A 20,444-nucleotide genomic window follows, 5' to 3' on the forward strand; every position below is an offset into this window, starting at 1 on the left:
AGCTAGTGAGAGTTGTTGTCTCCTGCTTAGTAGGTCCATCACAAAACCAGCTGAATCACTAGACATAAATAGAAGAGTATTGCCAGCTCTCAGGTACACTTTATATACCAAATCCAAAGTATATAAAGTTTATGAGGTTTTCTAGAATCTGCATGGTTTACCTGATGCTGCTTTTACTGTAGAATCATAGAATCATAGAATCATAGAATATCAGGGTTGGAAGGGACCCCATAAGGTCATCTAGTCCAACCCCCTGCTCAAAGCAGGACCAAGTCCCAGTTAAATCATCCCAGCTAGGGCTTTGTCAAGCCTGACCTTAAAAACCTCTAAGGAAGGAGATTCTACCACCTCCCTAGGTAACGCATTCCAGTGTTTCACCACCCTCTTAGTGAAAAAGTTTTTCCTAATATCCAATCTAAACCTCCCCCATTGCAACTTGAGACCATTACTCCTCGTTCTGTCATCTGCTACCATTGAGAACAGTCTAGAGCCATCCTCTTTGAAACCCCCTTTCAGGTAGTTGAAAGCAGCTATCAAATCCCCCCTCATTCTTCTCTTCTGCAGACTAAACAATCCCAGCTCCCTCAGCCTCTCCTCATAAGTCATGTGCTCTAGACCCCTAATCATTTTCGTTGCCCTTCGTTGTACTCTTTCCAATTTATCCACATCCTTCCTGTAGTGTGGGGCCCAAAACTGGACACAGTACTCCAGATGAGGCCTCACCAGTGTCGAATAGAGGGGAACGATCACGTCCCTCGATCTGCTCGCTATGCCCCTACTTATACAACCCAAAATGCCATTGGCCTTCTTGGCAACAAGGGCACACTGCTGACTCATATCCAGCTTCTCGTCCACTGTCACCCCTAGGTCCTTTTCCGCAGAACTGCTGCCGAGCCATTCAGTCCCTAGTCTGTAGCGGTGCATTGGATTCTTCCATCCTAAGTGCAGGACCCTGCATTTATCCTTATTGAACCTCATTAGATTTCTTTTGGCCCAATCCTCCAATTTGTCTAGGTCCTTCTGTATCCTATCCCTCCCCTCCAGCGTATCTACCACTCCTCCCAGTTTAGTATCATCCGCAAATTTGCTGAGAGTGCAATCCACACCATCCTCCAGATCATTTATGAAGATATTGAACAAAACGGGCCCCAGGACCGACCCCTGGGGCACTCCACTTGACACCGGCTGCCAACTAGACATGGAGCCATTGATCACTACCCGTTGAGCCCGACAATCTAGCCAGCTTTCTACCCACCTTATAGTGCATTCATCCAGCCCATACTTCCTTAACTTGCTGACAAGAATGCTGTGGGAGACCGTGTCAAAAGCTTTGCTAAAGTCAAGGAACAATACATCCACTGCTTTCCCTTCATCCACAGAACCAGTAATCTCATCATAAAAGGCGATTAGATTAGTCAGGCATGACCTTCCCTTGGTGAATCCATGCTGACTGTTCCTGATCACTTTCCTCTCCTCTAAGTGCTTCAGGATTGATTCTTTGAGGACCTGCTCCATGATTTTTCCAGGGACTGAGGTGAGGCTGACCGGCCTGTAGTTCCCAGGATCCTCCTTCTTCCCTTTTTTAAAGATGGGCACTACATTAGCCTTTTTCCAGTCATCCGGGACTTCCCCCGTTCGCCACGAGTTTTCAAAGATAATGGCCAAGGGCTCTGCAATCACAGCCGCCAATTCCTTCAGCACTCTCGGATGCAATTCGTCCGGCCCCATGGACTTGTGCACGTCCAGCTTTTCTAAATAGTCCCTAACCACCTCTATCTCTACAGAGGGCTGGCCATCTCTTCCCCATTTTGTGTTGCCCAGCACAGCAGTCTGGGAGCTGACCTTGTTAGTGAAAACAGAGGCAAAAAAAGCATTGAGTACATTAGCTTTTTCCACATCCTCTGTCACTAGCTTGCCTCCCTCATTCAGTAAGGGGCCCACACTTTCCTTGGCTTTCTTCTTGTTGCCAACATACCTGAAGAAACCCTTCTTGTTACTCTTGACATCTCTTGCTAGCTGCAGCTCCAGGTGCGATTTGGCCCTCCTGATATCTTTCCTACATGCCCGAGCAATATTTTTATACTCTTCCCTGGTCATATGTCCAAGCTTCCACTTCTTGTAAGCTTCTTTTTTATGTTTAAGATCCGCTAGGATTTCACCATTAAGCCAAGCTGGTCGCCTGCCATATTTACTATTCTTTCGACTCATCGGGATGGTTTGTCCCTGTAACCTCAACAGGGATTCCTTGAAATACAGCCAGCTCTCCTGGACTCCCTTCCCTTTCATGTTAGTCCCCCAGGGGATCCTGGCCATCTGTTCCCTGAGGGAGTCAAAGTCTGCTTTCCTGAAGTCCAGGGTCCGTATCCTGCTGCTTACCTTTCTTCCCTGCGTCAGGATCCTGAACTCAACCAACTCATGGTCACTGCCTCCCAGATTCCCATCCACTTTTGCTTCCCCCACTAATTCTACCCGGTTTGTGAGCAGCAGGTCAAGAAAAGCGCTCCCCCTAGTTGGCTCCCCTAGCACTTGCACCAGGAAATTGTCCCCTACGCTTTCCAAAAACTTCCTGGATTGTCTATGCACCGCTGTATTGCTCTCCCAGCAGATATCAGGAAAATTAAAGTCACCCATGAGAATCAGGGCATGCGATCTAGTAGCTTCCGTGAGTTGCCGGAAGAAAGCCTCATCCACCTCATCCCCCTGGTCCGGTGGTCTATAGCAGACTCCCACCATGACATCACTCTTGTTGCACACACTTCTAAACTTAATCCAGAGACACTCAGGTTTTTCCACAGTTTCGTACCGGAGCTCTGAGCAGTCATACTGCTCCCTTACATACAGTGCTACTCCCCCACCTTTTCTGCCCTGCCTGTCCTTCCTGAACAGTTTATAACCAACCATGACTGTACTCCAGTCATGTGAGTTATCCCACCAAGTCTCTGTTATTCCAATCACGTCATAATTCCTTGACATCACCAGGACCTCCAGTTCTCCCTGCTTGTTTCCAAGGCTTTGTGCATTTGTATATAAGCACTTGAGATAACCTGTTGATCGCCCCTCATTCCCAGTATGAGGCAGGAGCCCTCCCCTCACAGACCTTCCTGCCTGTGCTTCCTCCCGGTATCCCGCTTTCCCACTTCCCGCTGTACCTCTAGGCCATCCTGTTACAGCCTACTAGACCACAGAAGTTAAGGGATATTATGAACTTGAAAATCGTATTTCTGCCTGAAACTTCTGCACCTACTCTAAGTAATGCCTCAGATTACTATAACTGAAAGAAGTGAGAAAAATATTATATTTCTCTACATTTTTAGCTTGATTTCTCTGTGTGTTGACAGCCCGTTGTGTACAATTAGTGGTCCTGATCCCACAGTGAGCTCATGTGGAAGATCTGAGCCAATTTCAATATATTTAACCCTGTATATCTATAAACCTCAGTGTCAGTTACTTTTTCTTTTGCTGAGAAAATCCTTATAAATATCAGCAGGAAAGCAGAAAACACTTATTAACAATATTTAAAAAAAATCAGGACAACAATTTGAGGCACCTTATCAGAAAATGTATTTATTTTAAACGTCAGTAGCAAAAAATAAAGTTGATCATATCCTTTTAAATTATAGTACAAAGAAGAAAGAGTAGCTGCAATGAGCAGCTCAAAGAGAAAACCATGAGTTCTAAACTCTGTACTAGCTGCAAGTGCATTCAAATATTGTCAGCTACTGTATCCTTGGATTGATGGGTGAGCAGAGAATTTTTTTTTTAAATTACTTCTAACAACTGAAAAAATGACTCAATCTCTGGATCCTACTCATGAGATAAATAGGCCACTGCACAGTACAGGAAATCTGCTTTGCAGCTGTACCTTTTATTGTCAGATCCCATTCATCAACTTTTGGCTAGAGTTTTTTGTTTGCTTGCTTTTTTGAGAAAAGTCATTTTCTATTGATCTTTTAAACATCACTAATCATCAAAAATTTCTGTTCTAAATGAATGGTAAAAGCAAGAGTGCTGCACTGAAAACCAGTCTCCAACTTCCAATAGTCATAATCACAATGCACCTGCAGACTCTCACATGTGAATTTCTGACTGACTAGTAACATGGGTAATTTGGTAATCCAGTCTTGTCGGTTCATTATCCTAAGTATTTTTATAGATGAAGTATGCTCCTTGGTGGATTGTAAGTCCCTTTTATTGCTTTCCATGATGCTAGCTACCAATGAAAGGCTGAACACATCATTGGGAGGAATCTGATGAAAAGTGAAGTGACCTCTAATATTCATGTCACTAATTTTCAGTGTGAAAAGTTACCTCAGTAGGAATAGAGTAGTGAGAATGCAGAGGATGATGGGGGAACATTATTCAGAGTAAAGAAATGATGTCACATTTAACTAGCTCTGCTAACAAGAATCAGCTTTTATCTGTCTAATGCTATAGGATTTTATTTATGGAGTGTGTGTTCAATTTATAACCATATCCTAGACCTTGGCAACCAGAGACTGAAATGCTTGTTAGCCCAGGATACTTTCATTCCTGAGTTGCAATATAGCTAGTAAAATACAATTCACTAAGGGCTCGATTCTATGAGGTGTTGAGCTCTCTAGCCCAGATCTAGTAAAGCACTTAACTATGTGCTTAACTTTAAATATGAGTTATTCCACTGGCCTGATCTTCCCTACTGAGGCAATGCTGCTGGTTCTATTTTGGCTGGCTTTTATCCAAATGGTTACTCAGTTCAGCATGAGCCAATGAGGGGGTTAGAATGTGTTGAAGGAGTTAGCTTGGCTTTCTACACTTGGCTTGATCTTGATTAGTCTCCAGAAGATTAATTCATTTGAGTCTCCATTTGGAATAAAAATGCAATAGGAACTAGCTACTCTCCTAGATTCCTCCCCAAGATTTTGTCTGTTTGAAACTGGAGTCATCAAGAGTTATTGTTTGAGATAACTGTATGGTGCATTCTGATGGTTAAACTAGGGATCTCATGGCCTCAATGACAATAATGGCATTATCCTGGGTGACTTTAGGCTCATACTAGTGGGCACAGTTTAGGTTTAATCTTCAGCATTGGATTGAAGTTTGGAATCCTGAAGAGGAAAGGACATGGTCTCCTTCTGAGTTTGTACAGTACATGGCACAATAAAGTCCCAATACCAATTAGGACCTCTGGGTGTTATCATTATGTAAATATGTAATAGCAATAAAGATACTTTTGTCATGTTCTGCTCATAATCTCTAGATTTAGCTCAGGGCCTACCCTGTCAGAGTGAAAAGCCTGTCTTAATGGCCAGCCTGTTTCCTCCCACAATCTCAGAGTGAACCCACAAAATTACTGATTCTTTGGCCTGTGCATTGCCACTTTTGAGGATAAAAGTTTGGAAACTGAGTCACAAGTCCATCCATCTTAATCAATTTTTGCCTTTATTTATACAATTCCATACAGAATTATTGTCACATATAGTGTCTGGATATACATTTATGCCAGACAAATAACAGACAAGACAGAATTGGTAAATGGGTCCAAATTACCACATTCTGGGGCACCCGGAAGTTCTTCCATCTTTCATGATAGTTGTCACCTTCTCTGATCCCTTGGTCTGGTCCTTCAGTCACATTCTTCAGTTTCTGGTCCAGTGTTGGCACTGGAGTGCTGTTCCAGTAATGCTCAGCGGTGTGTTGATCGTGGTCCTTTCCCGGCTAGGAGACTCTTGGGATTCATCACTGGCTGGTGCTTAGGAGGCTGTGCAAATGGCATCCCTAGCAGTGTTTTCCCATCTTGGCTCAGCAGAGCACTATATACTGCAATCTGCCTGAGTCCCCTTCATATTTCAGCCATGAGAGGAACTCAAGTGGTTGCAACTTTGAGTGCAAGTTTTCTGGTTACCCTCCAGCACAAATCCCAGCCACCAGGAGCTCTTGCTGCCACTTGGGCATACATCCTGGCATCCTCAGAGCTAAGCAGCCTGGTGCTCCCCTTCACCTCCGATTAAGAGACACGAGCCTGATCGGAGCTATGTACACATGTAAAGAGAGAAGTTTGTGAGATCATGGCCAAAGGCAGTTCAGCTACATGACCTCTTCTGGGAGCCAAGAGCAAGCAACATGAATGTTAATGTGGGTGAAGTTTGTCAGAAGCTGTTTTCACTGCTCAGCTCTAAAGCAGGCACTACTCGAGTGTGTGCTGCTAATACAAAAGGAAAAAGTCATCTATTAAGTATACATTTTCAGATAACTGCCAGCAGTGCTAGGACAGCAGATTGGTATTCAGAGCAAGTCCAGTTAGCATCCATAACTGAGCTGGCCTCTTCTAACCTCTTATTGCTGTAAGCTTATCTACAAACAAAGACCCCAATTATAAATTGCTTAAGTATCCTCACATGTAGGTGTGAAAAGAAAGTTCTCATTCCTCATATCCAACCTGCTAGCTCAAAGGAACAAATATATAGGAATTAAAATAAAGAGCAATACAGAGCAACCCTCAGGCCATGTCCTCTTTAGATGTCAGAGGATTAATTGCTAAGTTTCTTCCCTACAGGAAAAAAAGTAACTACTGGTTAATGTTTTCCCACATCTAGACAAACAGGAATGACCAGAGCTGAACTCTCCCTGTAAAAATAATGGGGAAATACAATGACACAGAATTAAAACAAAAAAGAGGAAGACAAGTCATGACACTATAAAAAAACAACAACCAACCAAACCATACCAAACCAAACCCAAACCCTAGGATTGATTCAGACTCCTCCTTAAAATTTGCAATATAAAAATAAAATGTATCAATGCATAAAATCCACCAGCAGACCCAGGCAGCAGGTTTCATAGCTGCCTCTGATTTGGAGAGAGATTGGAATTGTAACCCACCTGACTGAGCTGGTCTGGAGGATCCCAGCTACAAGGTAGCTGACCCAGCAGAGAAGTCTTTATGCCAGCTTCATTGTTTTAAGGTACTCTCAACTCCTAGTATTGACATTACATGGTTCAAATGGCATATGCCCTTGGCTCAGCAGGGCTGGGGCACAAGAATAAGTAAATCAGGAAGACAGAAGTTCTGGGATAGGCAGATATACCTCATATACAGTAGGTTGCAGGGCTGCTATTAGCAGGTCAGGCTTATATACAAAATTTACACTATCATGTTATCATTGAAGTTCAGTATGGATCAGTCTGTTAAGTGTCTCTGAGTTGTATCAGTTTTCTAATTACATGACGTGAATTTATAATAACTTGGTCATCTGGCTGTCCATTCACTGCAACACCTGGCTGTGGTCAGATTGGAATCTTTGGGTCATCGTCCTCTTGTTCTGCATCTGCCCTCTGTTGATTGTTTGTTCTAAGGAACAAACTGTAGATGTCAGTGGTTTCTGTTGAGCTCTCCTCTGTTGGTCTCGATCACATATGATCTGGGTGCTGAATTCTTTTTCTTTATAACAGCTGGAGTTGTCCATCCTTTTTGTCCATCCAGGTTGGCATGAACACAGTTCACAGTTCACTCTTTAACTGAGTATGGTCTGTTGTAAAAGTATTTATAAGCTCTTTTTGTCTTTTTATCTGATTTGGCTACTTTCTTCACGTTTGACCACTTCAGAGATAAGTTCTTTTCCAAGTTGGAACTGTAGTTCTGAATTGACTTTCCATCAGGGCTGTGCTGGACTATATCCAGTAGCTGGTGTTGGTGTTGATGTATAGCTCAGAAGAGCAAGGAAGAGATCTTCCTGCTGTAAGATTTTCTTGGTTATCTGTACAGCTCTCTCAACCTCTTCATTTGCTTGTGGGTAATGTGGGTGGCTAGTAATATGATCAAAATCGTATTTCATTCAGAGTGACTTAAATTCTGCTGCCGTGAATTGTGGTCCATGCCCTATAACAGGGGTTCTCAAACTGTAGGTCAGGACCCCAAAGTGGGTTGCAACCCCATTTTAGTGAGGTCACCAAGGCTGGTGTTGGCCCTGGACCCCAGCAAGTCTGAAGCTCAAGCCCCATTGCCCAGGACTCAAGCCCAAGCTACACCACCCAGGGCTAAGGTTACATGCCCCCCACCCATGCCCCCCACCCAAGCTACACCACCCAGGGCTAAGGTTACATGCTCCCCACCCATGCCCCCCACCCAAGCCTCCCACCCATGCCCCCCACTCAAGCTACATCACCCAGGGCTAAGGTTACATGCCCCCCACTCAGGTCCCCCACCACCACATCACCACACTGACTGGCCGGCCCTTTTATGGCATTTAGTTAATCCTGGATGTCCTTCGTGGAGGAGGTTTAGTATTTCTCTTCTCATTTTATTTGGAATTAAGATGTATTAATCATGAGTTCATTTTACTTGGTTAATTACCCATGTTCCACAAAGTCATATCTTGTCACTTCCTTAGTGTCCTTTAGATACTAAGGCCAACTAGCCCTAATGTAACTTAGAACTTCTTGAAGTTGCATGTCTATCAAGGTTGCTTTTTGCAGCTGGTGTAGTCTCTTTTCTAACACTGGTTTGTGTGTGTACACAGCATCCATGTATGCCTTTATGTCATCTTGGAGCTCAGGAGTAGTGGAGTGCAATGTTGGGCTCCATAAGAGTATCTGCTACTACCAAATTTTTCCCAGGACCATACTTGGCAATTGGATTAAGTTGGATTAACCTTATCAATAGATGTTGACATCTCAGTGGTACTTGATCCAGTTTTTTTCTGTTGATGAAGATTACAAGTGGTTTTATGGTCTGTTATCAGTGTAAATGAATCCAATTCACATAGCTGCCAAAGTTATCACATCCCATATGCTTGCCAGGTACTCCTTTTCAACCTGTGCATATCGTTTTTCTGCCTCTGTGAGTATATGTGAGCAAAATGCAGTTGGCTTCTACTCAGATTCATGTTGTTACGACAATATACTATGTAGGCCACAGCTGCTTGCATCGGTATTGGCCATTGTGGGTTTGTTCACATAATAGTACTTAAGAACTGCACTGAGATAATTTATTTTATCTTTTTGAAGGCATTGTCTTGATTTGGCTTCCACAGTCAAGATGTGCTGGACTTTAGAAGTTCATTCGTGGTTTTGTCACTATTGAAAGGTCTTCTAGGTATTGACCAAGGTAAGTTACCATCTCCAGTACATGTCTCAGTTCTGGTACATTTGTTGGTGCATTGACTTTTTGAATTGCTTTTACTTTCTCAGGGCTAGGACTTATTCCATCCTTGTTTATTTTCTGTCCCAAAAACATGATTTGGGGTAGCCAGAAAACACACTTGTTTAGTTTCAGTCTGGGTTAATTGATTAGACTTAGGACTTGGCTGAGGATTTTGTAGTATTCTACCATTGAAGACCCATATATCAAAATATCGTTCATGAAAACTGCAACTCCATTTGTGTTCATTAACAGTTCTGCCATCTTTCTTTGGAAGATTTCAGGTGCACTGGTAACACCAAAAGGTAATCTTCAAAAGCAAAATCTCCTGAAAGATGTGATAAATGTAGTCAGCTTAGCACTTTCTTTGTCCAAAGGAAATTGCCAGAATCCATTTGAAGTATCCAGCTTGGAGAACACAGTAACTACTTTCATTTTGGGGTGGATGTCTTCTGGTGTTGGGAGGATGTATATTTTTCTCTCACGTTTTCTTCATTAAGTCTTTTAAGATAGATATGTATTTTTCCAATTTTCTTTCTATCCAGTACAATTGGGGCACACCATGCTGTTTTCTCAGATTTTCTCGATTTTTCCAATCCATTCCATTCTCTTTAACTCCGTTTCCACTTTATGAAATAATGGGATAGGAATGCTGTAAGGTGTATGTTCACTACATGGTTCATCATTATCTCTTAAGATTATTTGTATTGGATCACCTTTCAAAAGTCCAATAACACCAAATATTCCATTGAGTTCTTACACCTTTCTCCCTACACCCATCATGGCTGCCACACTGTAGCTGAAGGCTGTTGATAGGTGATCCAATTACTGCATACACTTTTATTGCAAAGATTTAGTCTTTATAAGTTGTTTCTGAGGTGAACTGTCCCTTGCAGTTCAGAATACCTACAGGGCTAGTCAGGGGTGCATCAGGTAAGTTCAGCTCTGGGAGGGTTGGAAGGTTATTGTAAGTCCTGTCTGAGATGACTGTGACATCTGCTCCTGAGTCAACTTTAAACTAAATAGTCTTTTCATGAATATTCAATTTCATATCCAGGCCAGTTCTGTATCATCACACGTGATGAACCCAGAAACAATAGCTCTTGATTGTCTATAATAGGAGTCTGCTTTGGTGTGGCAAAATGTTCATATTTTATACATTTATTACACCTTTCACCTTTGGCTAGACATGCATCATCCCTTGGGAGAAGAATTTTTCCACATTTTGTGCATTTAGGCTGCAAGGATTTGGTGTTTGCCTGGAATTTGTCCCTCTTAGCCTGGCAGTTAGTTATCCTTGTCTCAGTGGTCTTATGGTAATGACTTGCAGCACTCATGCTGTGTCTGTTAACAGCTTTTAAGCTATTTTTTTGGGTTTCAAATCTGGCAAGTTGCTTTTGGTTTTGCTGTCTCAACAGCTCACACTGCATTACTGTTTGAATACCTGGGTTTAGTGTTAAGTCTGTTATTAATTGTAGCTACTGTGAAAGATTTTATCTCTTAATCCAATAACAAGCCAGTCTCTGATATTTTCACGTTTTGCAGTTCCACACTCACAGTTTTCAACCAATGCATGCAGATTTCTTATAAAACATTCAGCATTTTCCCCTGGTCTTGAATCCTCTGGTGAAAACATGCTCTTTTCATAAACCACAATTTTGAAGTATAAAGTATGCATCAGACATAGCCAGAACCCTTTCATATTCATTTTTGTGACTGTCTTCAGTAAAGTAAAAGGATTATAAAGATATGTTCTGCCTACTTCCCCATAGCATAAATTAAAGAACCTACATATCTTACGTTTCCTCAGGGAGTTTTGTAGCAATTTGAAATCTTGCAAAATAGTGCTTCCAGTCTGTCCATTGTGAAGTTTTGTCAAAGCTAAAGTTCACTGGGGCATTGAAGAGTGGCATATTGATGGAATCCTGCAACCTGTGTTGCTTTTTTTTTCTTTGTTGTTTGGTCCATCAGTTTGCAATGCTGGTTGCTTTTTTCTTTCTGTTGCTGTTTTCCTCTGACACCATGTCATGTACACCTTTTACATGGTAGGTTGCAGAGCTGCTACTACCATGTCAGGCTTCTGTACCAGATATGGACTGGCCACGCCTGTGAACCCACCCCTGATGACAGGTTTCAGAGTAGCAGCTGTGTTAGTCTGTATCTGCAAAAAGAAAAGGAGTACTTGTGGCACCTTAGAGACTAACAAATTTATTTGAGCATAAGCTTTCGTGAACTACTGCTCACTAGATACGGTAATGTTCTGCCAGGTCTGGCTGAAGTTAGCCAATGAAGTGAGCTGTAGCTCACGAAAGCTTATGCTCAAATAAATTTGTTAGTCTCAACGGTGCCACAAGTCCTCCTCTTCTTTTTGTGAATACCGACTAACACGGCTGCTACTCTGAAACCTTAAATAAGATATGCTACACACAGTGCCACCTAATGGCTGAACAATATAATACAGTTTAGCATCTCATATCATTACAGACACGATCCTGCAGAACAAAACAGATGGGCACACACACTGCATGGGTAGTTGCAGGAGGGTATTTGTCTCTCTGGGCAGTTGGTGAAATTGGACACGGGAGCTGGAGGTGCTGCTTCCCATGAGATTCCAAATCCCTGCTGGGTTAACTCCCTAGGGAGACACAGCCCAGACCAGCCTGAACTAATTGTACACATTTCCCCTCCTCCAATCCACCCATCTATGCCCTGACTCTTAGCCCCCACTACACACTGCTGGCTTGAGCCTGAGGCAGGCTCCATACTCTATCCCAGGCATATAAACATGGGTCCCTGGTACTTTCAGATTGAGTACTATGCCCTGTCATTTTGCAGTGTGGATGCAGGTGAAGCCACACCCCCAAGTCAGAAGGTCTGTGTAGTGTAGTATGAATGCATTAGCATGGCTCTGAAACCAGGTCCAGCAATTGTAAACCCAGATTTACAATGCAGTATGGACACTCAAGCATGGGCTTGGAAACTTCCAAGACCACAAGCCTAGGTCCCACAGACCTATGTTTACAATGCAGTATAGACATACTTCAAGGTCACAATGCACGTACTAATAGTCCCTGCTGGCATTAAACTCTTTGAGTTTATCTACAGATAAGAGCTTTCAGTAAAGCAGACCCATGAAACACCATCTGAGTCGGACAAACTCCTATATGAACATAATAAAAAGAATAGCAAGGCACTCGATGTCTTTTGTGTGTATAAAAAGAGAAATTAAAAAGAGGCCTCTGAATGACAACACGTGTATTTTTCTGGGTAAACAGGGACATTGACGTAAACTTCATTAATTTCTTTAATCTGAGGAATAAAATCATTTGAGGAAATGGAGAGAACAAATCAAAAATAAACAAACAAAAGACCCAGTAGCACAATTGCACTTTCATAGATTTTGTTTGTGTCTGTTCCATTCCATACGAACAGGTTCTTACACTGCCCCCTTCTCCGTTGTATATGAGTACCTTCCAGCACTGACAAACATCTGTTATTTGTTTTCTCATCCTCTCCCTAGGGGGAGAAGTATGTGTAATAGAGTGTTCTGTTTTGGAATTGTGGGTGTGTGCATTCTATATGGCTATGTTAGAGAAGACAAAGTCAAAGAAGTGCCTTTCACTTAGAGCAGAAAGCATATGATGGCCCTGGGAGAGTTCAATCCATGGCCTTGGATTGGCCCCTAAGAAAGCTCTGGGCTTTACGCTAATTGTAGAGAGTTCCACTGTGCCAGAGGAGTGAAGTTGTTGACCATAGTCATCATTCCAGAGCTGTCTTTTAGATATCCTGTGCACAGAACATAAGAATAGCTCTACTGGGTCAGACCAAAGGTCCATTTAGCCCAGTATCCTGTCTTCCGACAGTGGCCAGTGCCAGGTGCCCCAGAGAGAATGAACAGAACAGGTAATCACAAGTGATCCATCCCCTGTCGCTCATTCCCAGCTTCTGGCAAACAGAGACTAGGGACACCATCCCTACCCACCCTGGCTAATAGCCATTGATGGACCTATCCTCCATAAATTTATCGAGTTCTTTTTTGAAACTTGTTATGGTCTTGGCCTTCACAACATCCTCTGGCAAGGAATTCCACAGGTTGACTGTGTTTTGTGTGAAGAAATACTTCCTTTTATTTGTTTTAAATCTGCTGCCTATTAATTTCATTTGGTGTTATGAGAAGTAGTAAACACTTCCTTTTCTACTTTCTCTGTACCAGTCATGATTTTATAGACCTCTGTCATATCTCCGCTTAGCCATCTCTTTTCCAAGCTAAAAAGTCCCAGTCTTATTAATCGCTCCTCATATGGAAGCCGTTCCATACCCCTGCTCATTTTTGTTGCCCTTTTCTGAACCTTTTCCAATTCCAATATATCTGTTTTGAGATGCGGCAACCACATCTGCACACAGTATTCAAGATCTGGGTGTACCATGGATTTATATAAAGGCAACATGATATTTTCTGTCCTATTATCTATCCCTTTCTTAATTATTCCCAGCATTCTGTTTGCTTTCTTGACTGCTGCAGCACGTTGCGTGGATGTTTTCTGAGAATAGGACTGGTCAGACCCCTGGGGACACCACTATTTACCTCTCTCCATTCTGAAACCCTTTGTTTCCTATCTTTTAACCAGTTACCATCCATGAGACCATCTTCCCTCTTATTGTGTGGCAGCTTACTTTGCGCAAGAGCCTTTGATGAGGGACCTTGCCAAAGGCTTTCTGAAAATCTAAGTACACTATATCCACTGGATCCCCTCGGTCCACATGCTTGTTGACCCCCTCAAAGAATTCTAGTAGATTGGTGAGGCGCGAATTCCCTTTACTAAAAGCATGGTGACTTTTCTTCAACAAATTATGTTCATCTTTATCTCTGACAATATTGTTCTTTATTATAGTTTCAGCCAGTTTGCCCAGTACTGAAGTCAGGCTTACAGGGCTGTAATTACCAGGATCACCTCTGGAACTCTTTTTAAAAATTGGTGTCACATTAGCTATCCTCCAGTCATCTGATATGGAAGCTGATTTAAATGATAGGTTACAGACTACATTTAGTAGTTCAGCAATTTCACATTTGAGTTCCTTCAGAACTCTTGGGTGAATACTATTTGGTCCTGGTGACTTACTGCTGTTTAATTCATCAATTTTTTCCAAAACCTCCTCTAATGATACCTCAATCTGGGACAGTTCCTCAGATCTGTCACCTAAAAAGAATGGCTCAGTTTGGGAATCTCCCTCTCATCCTCAGCCGTGCAGACCGATGCAAAGAATTCATTTAGTTTCTCCGCAATGGCCTTATTGTCCTTGAGTGCATCTTTAGCACCTCGATTGTCCCATGGCCCCACTGGTTGTTTAGCAGGCTTCCTGCTTCTGATGTACTTAATTTTTTTTTTTTTGCTATTTGCTATTATTATGGACAAGGAGTGCCTTTAAGAGAAGGACTGAGATTCAATATTCTTTGGGAAGCCAGTCTAGAGAGCAGAGGACAGAAGTCTGATGTTCTCATAATAGTTAGTGCTGCTGAGGAGCTACACAGTAGTGTTCTGTAACAGTTGGAATTTCCTAAGGCTTCATGCCCAGGTATTGCTGTAGCCCAGCCAAGAAGTGATAAAGTTGTGAATTACTTGAGGCCAGGTCATTGTTCACCAAGATGGGATGGAATCTCCTAGCCAGCCAAAGATGGTGAAAAAGCATTAATCACAAATGTGGCTATGTAAAAGCTTAACATCAACGAGGAATCCAGGAGCACTCCTAAATTATGGACTGAATTGACCAGTTGGGGGTGTGTACCTTCAACCAAAGGGGACTTCACTGTCACTGCAAACTCTGCTCACCAGCATCACCTCTGTCTTGCTCAGGTTCAGCTGTGCTTCATCCATGAGCTGATCTCATCCAAGCACTTCACCATCTTGATGGTGTTGGTGGGATGGTTGTATTTGGTGAAGGATAGGTCTGACTTTCTGTGTGCTCTTCCATTTTCTGGTTCCTAGTACCCTCTGTTTTCACTTCTGTTTGAGGACTTTTTTAAAGATATCCATACACAAAAACATATATGCAGTTGCAGCTCTGTGTTTGTGAGCACAGTTTACTGCATTTCTGAGCAAAAATCCAGTGACTGCACATGCAAACATATCTTAATAGCCACTTTTACAGATAGTCACCTGATCTGCATAGACATGATCATAGTAATTGCATACAAAAATACAGACATGCAATTATTTGATCATTGTTTTGTATGGACTGTATGATTCCCTTCAAAAGTCCAGACAAAACTGGTTCTTAGTGACCCTGCCTGCTTTGATTTTCCTGACCTTATGTTGATCCTGCTTTTCTAAACCCTTTTCTAAACACCTTTTTGCCTGCTGTGACCAAGATCCCAACAGTATAAAGGACTACCTAGCTGAGATCTCTACTGTGAGCCTTTGAAAGGGAAGAGATTGCAACCCTTCTGAATTCATGACTAGGCCACAGTAACAAAGACCACAGAAGAACTTAAATGGTAGTCACCAATGGAAAACTCCCGAAACCAAGATCCATTGGTGAAGCAAAGTGAAATGTCTTATGAAACTCTTACTTTCATACCTCATTTGGGATGTCATATGTAAGCTACAGTTTTCTGCTAGATAGTGTAAGTGACCCCTGATTCTTTGCTTCCAGAAGACAACCCCATAAAGGTATTTGTCTGACCACCACTGTCTGGCATGCCATCATTGGATCTTTCCCTCCCTTCCCCCTGTCCTCCAAACGTTTTACACCATAGCTTTTACTGTTTATTTATGACAGCTTCATCCTGCCTTGACCTTCACCCCATTATATATAGAGATAGGAAGAGAGACAGGAAGTCAGGAAGGTTGTGTCTTGCAATGCATAACATACATGTAACAGCGAATCCATGCGCTCAAGCAAAAAAAAATATGTTGCATAAATTGTACTGGTTTCAGAGTAGCAGTCTGTATTCGCAAAAAGAAAAGGAGTACTTGTGGCACCTTAGAGACTAACAAATTTATTAGAGCATAAGCTTTCGTGAGCTACAGCTCACTTCATCGGATGCATTACTTATAAATTGTACTGTTTACCCTAATTGCGTGGTATTTTCAAGTGATAATAAATGTCCTATGAAAGATCTGTTAAATATGGTGTACATGTGGAAATGGTTTAATATATACAGAGAACAAAACAAGGGGAAATGTATTCATGTCAAAAAGGGCACAATGCAACTAACTGACTTTAATTAAGCCTGAAATGAGTCCATGCAACCTCAGAGTACACATACTGCTGGAAATAATCAAGCATGGATTAATATGGTTGTTTTTATATGATACCCCAGGTTTCTCTTTCCCTACATTTCAGATGTAGGAGAACACAATACCCTCTGTCCCCAGGGTCAGAACACTTGTGATAGTAGGGTCAATCCCTACATGTTTGATGCAAATAGGCTATTTAAAGGACTCTACATCTGTGGAACAAGTTGGTATAATATAGTTGTGACACAAAGGCCTATTTGTAGTTCACTACTCTGTATAAGTAACTCTTGTCAGGTCTGACATATTCACTACACCTCAAACACTGGTGTCATATTTATTTAAAAGATGACACATGTATCATTTGAAATCTAATAACACTGGTCATTAATGTCACTGTGAAATGTTTGTAACAACTCTGGAGGTGAAATTATGGACACTCTCGTATATCATGTCCTGGAGATGTAAACAAACAAAGGTGAAAAAACAGGTTTCTCCTTGTGTTACAAAGTTGTTTGTGAGTTGAATCCTACTCCCATATATACATGCCAAGTGTGAGCAATTGGATGCATACCATCTTGTTTGTTTACACCATGAGTGTGAATTGTACAGAACTGATGTGTTGAATATATATAATCAGTTTCTCCCTCCTCTCCCACCACAAACAAAAAACCTGTCTGAGTGCTGTTCTACCTACAAATTTGAACTTAGCTGGATGCGTAAAATGTATTTAGATACTTGATCTGCTGTTTTATGGAATTTTACTACCTTTAGGAGGACATTGGTAGTTAAAGTCTATATTTAAAATATAGTTCATGCTAAATTTGATATGCTCTGGGATGGTATTTTTTTATATGAAAATCCAGGGTGTGAAAGAAAGTGTTTGTTTTAGAGATTTTTGTCTTAGCCTTCCATATGATTTTGATGAATATATGAAAGTTCATATTGTTGCCCTGTTCTATTACCTTCTCACTCTTCTTGGTCTCAACTTGAGAGCAGCACTCTTAAAAAAGAGGAAGATACTGAGGATCAAAATGAGTGAATGTAAACTCTGGCCCTTCAATAATAAGCAAATTGGCTCTTGTAACTCTACTCTCCTGAGAAGAGTCCTTCACTGGAAGTGACAGCAGAAGTGAAACAATGACGAAGAACAACAGCTCCTTCTGGGAGTACAACTTTTTCTGTGTCCACCATAAAGTCCTGGGAGGGCAGCTGAGATTCCAGGGCACATTGCTAGATGGGACTGAGTAGTCTCTTTGAAAGGGGAACAGATTAGCCCTATCATGGATGGTATCTTTACTCTGACAGCTGGTGATATTTTTTTTTTAACTGAGGTTTAGAAGACCACAACATTTTACATGGAAAAATGTATTTTTCATCAAAGGTTTGTGATTAAATTTCTAAATGAAAAATTACATTTTTGATTTTTTTGTCTCTAAATTATGGGAACAAACTACTTTATCATTTACTGTACTTGTTTTCCACTGGAGAAAAGAGAGGGGGGATTTTTTTTAAAAAAAAGTGGAATTTTTTCCTACCAAAACAAAATGAACATTTTTTGCATGGTTTTTGCCTTTTTTTTCCCCTTTGACCAGTTCCATTGACCAAGTAATGACTAACAAGAAGAACGTATGCAGAACTTGGTAACAGGCTTCATTTTCCTTCTGTGAATTGTGAGTAACTAAATAAGGGCTGAGATCTCTACAGATACTGCATATTACAACACATGTACACATGTGTGAGTAATGCCAACACATATGCACACAACTATGCACACACTGTCCAGCATTAATGGAAACAACCACTCAACAGATAAGTTTGAATGTTCAATGTTAACACTGACCTCTCTGCTTATACCTTAAAGTTTTTGTTTTGTTTTTTGTAAAAATTTAATAATTAATAAATAATAATAATAATTAAAATTAATAATTAATGTGGTTTCTTGCCACATTATATATAATTATATAGGGATATAATGTGATGGATCCTTCCATGGGTATGAAGTGGGGAAGGACCGGGAGTCTTCTTAATTTATGCCATTCATGCAAGGACCCAGTCATATTAGTGGTCCCTGTACACCCTCCAAACACATGGATTGGTCCCTCCCAATGCTCCCTAGAGATACCAGCCACTCCAAAGAGGTTATAGATATGCATGGAGGACACAGAGACATGTTTAGTCCCCTTCTCCGCACTGGCCATGCTAAGTGTTGCCACAGCATCTATACTGCCCCTGCATAGACTGAACGTCCCAAGGGGTGTTGTGCTTCCTGAGTGAGAATGCTGCGTGTATGATCCCTGGGGCAGGGATACTCTGTACCACTATAACTGAGGCCATAGGTGGGCACAATCTTCCCATGTTATGTTTTCCCCACCATATAGCTTTTTATTGAAGTCCTATTCAAATCACACTAGTGCTTCTTTCCAGGTAATACAATGCATAATATAATCTAACCTGGCATTTCTTACAACACCTTGTATTCATTATTACAGACTATAGCTTCCAGGCTGTACTGTTGTTTAGTTACAGTTGTCATCAAAAACTACTTAACAAATAGTTAATGTATGTATTTTACTAATACCAAGTTAACTCTTAAATATAGAAGCTTAACTCAGCCATACATTTTTTCATATAACATTTCACAGCATACTCCATATGACAACATAACAAGACATGTACCATTCATTTCTCCTGAAAGTTTATATAACAACTTTCTATGGGACTTAACTTCAGCAGTTCAAACTTCACAATGCAGTGTAATGTGCCTCTTCCTTCATCCAGGCCCTGTGATGATATTTTGGATTTTGATTTAAAACAGAACCAAAAAAATATTTCAATTAGTTCAGTTTATTGTGTGAAAAATCTATCTGGATCGGAGCGATGTAGATTATGTGTGGAATGCTCTCACTTCTTTCCTTATTTCACATAAAGGGAAGCCCTTTGCAAGCAGGGAAAAAAATCAGAGTATCAGATACGGTGTAAATTGTAACCTGGACTCTGATCCTGCACCACACAGATGGACCTCTATATCCATGTGGAGCCTGCACTACAAGTTATATGATATTTACAGAGAGGGTCTTAGGCTATAAATTCCATAAATGTGACTGCTACTACACATCTTCTGCACCCAGAAAAGAGACATGACCAGAAAAAAATTGTAAATCAATCATATAATTTTATCTAAACTGTTGTTATATGATAGTAAATATACATTATTGACTGATAAGCTTGTGTAACCCTTTATAATGAATTATTCATTCTACTATATGAACTGTGTGTAAGGATATATAAGAACTGCTTGTTTGTGTTATTGCATATTTTATTTGACAAATAAATTATGTAAAGAGAGCATGTTTAAGGCATGTACACCTGCAGGTCAGAGTTAAGGTTGAATGTCATTGATAACTGTAGCTGCACAGGCCTTATGAAAGTTAAGTCCAAGGTGTGTCAAACTGGGCATGCAAAAGCAGAAGCTGCTCTTGAAAAAATTGGCCAAAGTGGTCGGTTTAGGCCAGAGAGTCATTCATATGGCAGGGAACAGAACCCAGGAATTATACCTGATGGGCAAACTTTCCACAACAGAACCAGAATCCATGCAAAATGTGGTCAGCTGCAGATTCCAACATGGAATCAAAAACAGACAAGTTTAATGTGAAATGTTTTGGGCCCTGCAGACCTTTCAACAAAAGTCAAAGCAAAAATGATCACCCTCTCCACATAAGTGAAATTGCTCTTTTTAAGGCTCAGATGTTTTTGTAACAAAACTTGCCTTCTGGATTTTACAAACCTTCTTGAGCCTCAAGCCTTATGTACCCTTAGAAACGTTTATACAATATTATCATAGAATCCCAGGGTTGGAAGGGACCTCAGGAGGTCATCTACTCAATACTTTGATCTTTGTCAAGTGACCAGCTTTGCTTTGCTTCTAATCTTCACTGTATTGCGTTCAAATGAACAAAAATTTTATCAAACTCAAAGGAGGCAAAATCAATGAAGTGAAGTTTAGAAGGACCCAAATAACTCCAGCACAGAGCTTTTGTCTTGTCTTCCAGTTACCTGCTCTAACTTCTAAACATCCTCCCTAGTTTGAAAAA

Source organism: Dermochelys coriacea, chromosome 5 (assembly GCF_009764565.3).
Source record: "Dermochelys coriacea isolate rDerCor1 chromosome 5, rDerCor1.pri.v4, whole genome shotgun sequence".
Lineage (NCBI taxonomy): Eukaryota > Metazoa > Chordata > Testudines > Dermochelyidae > Dermochelys > Dermochelys coriacea.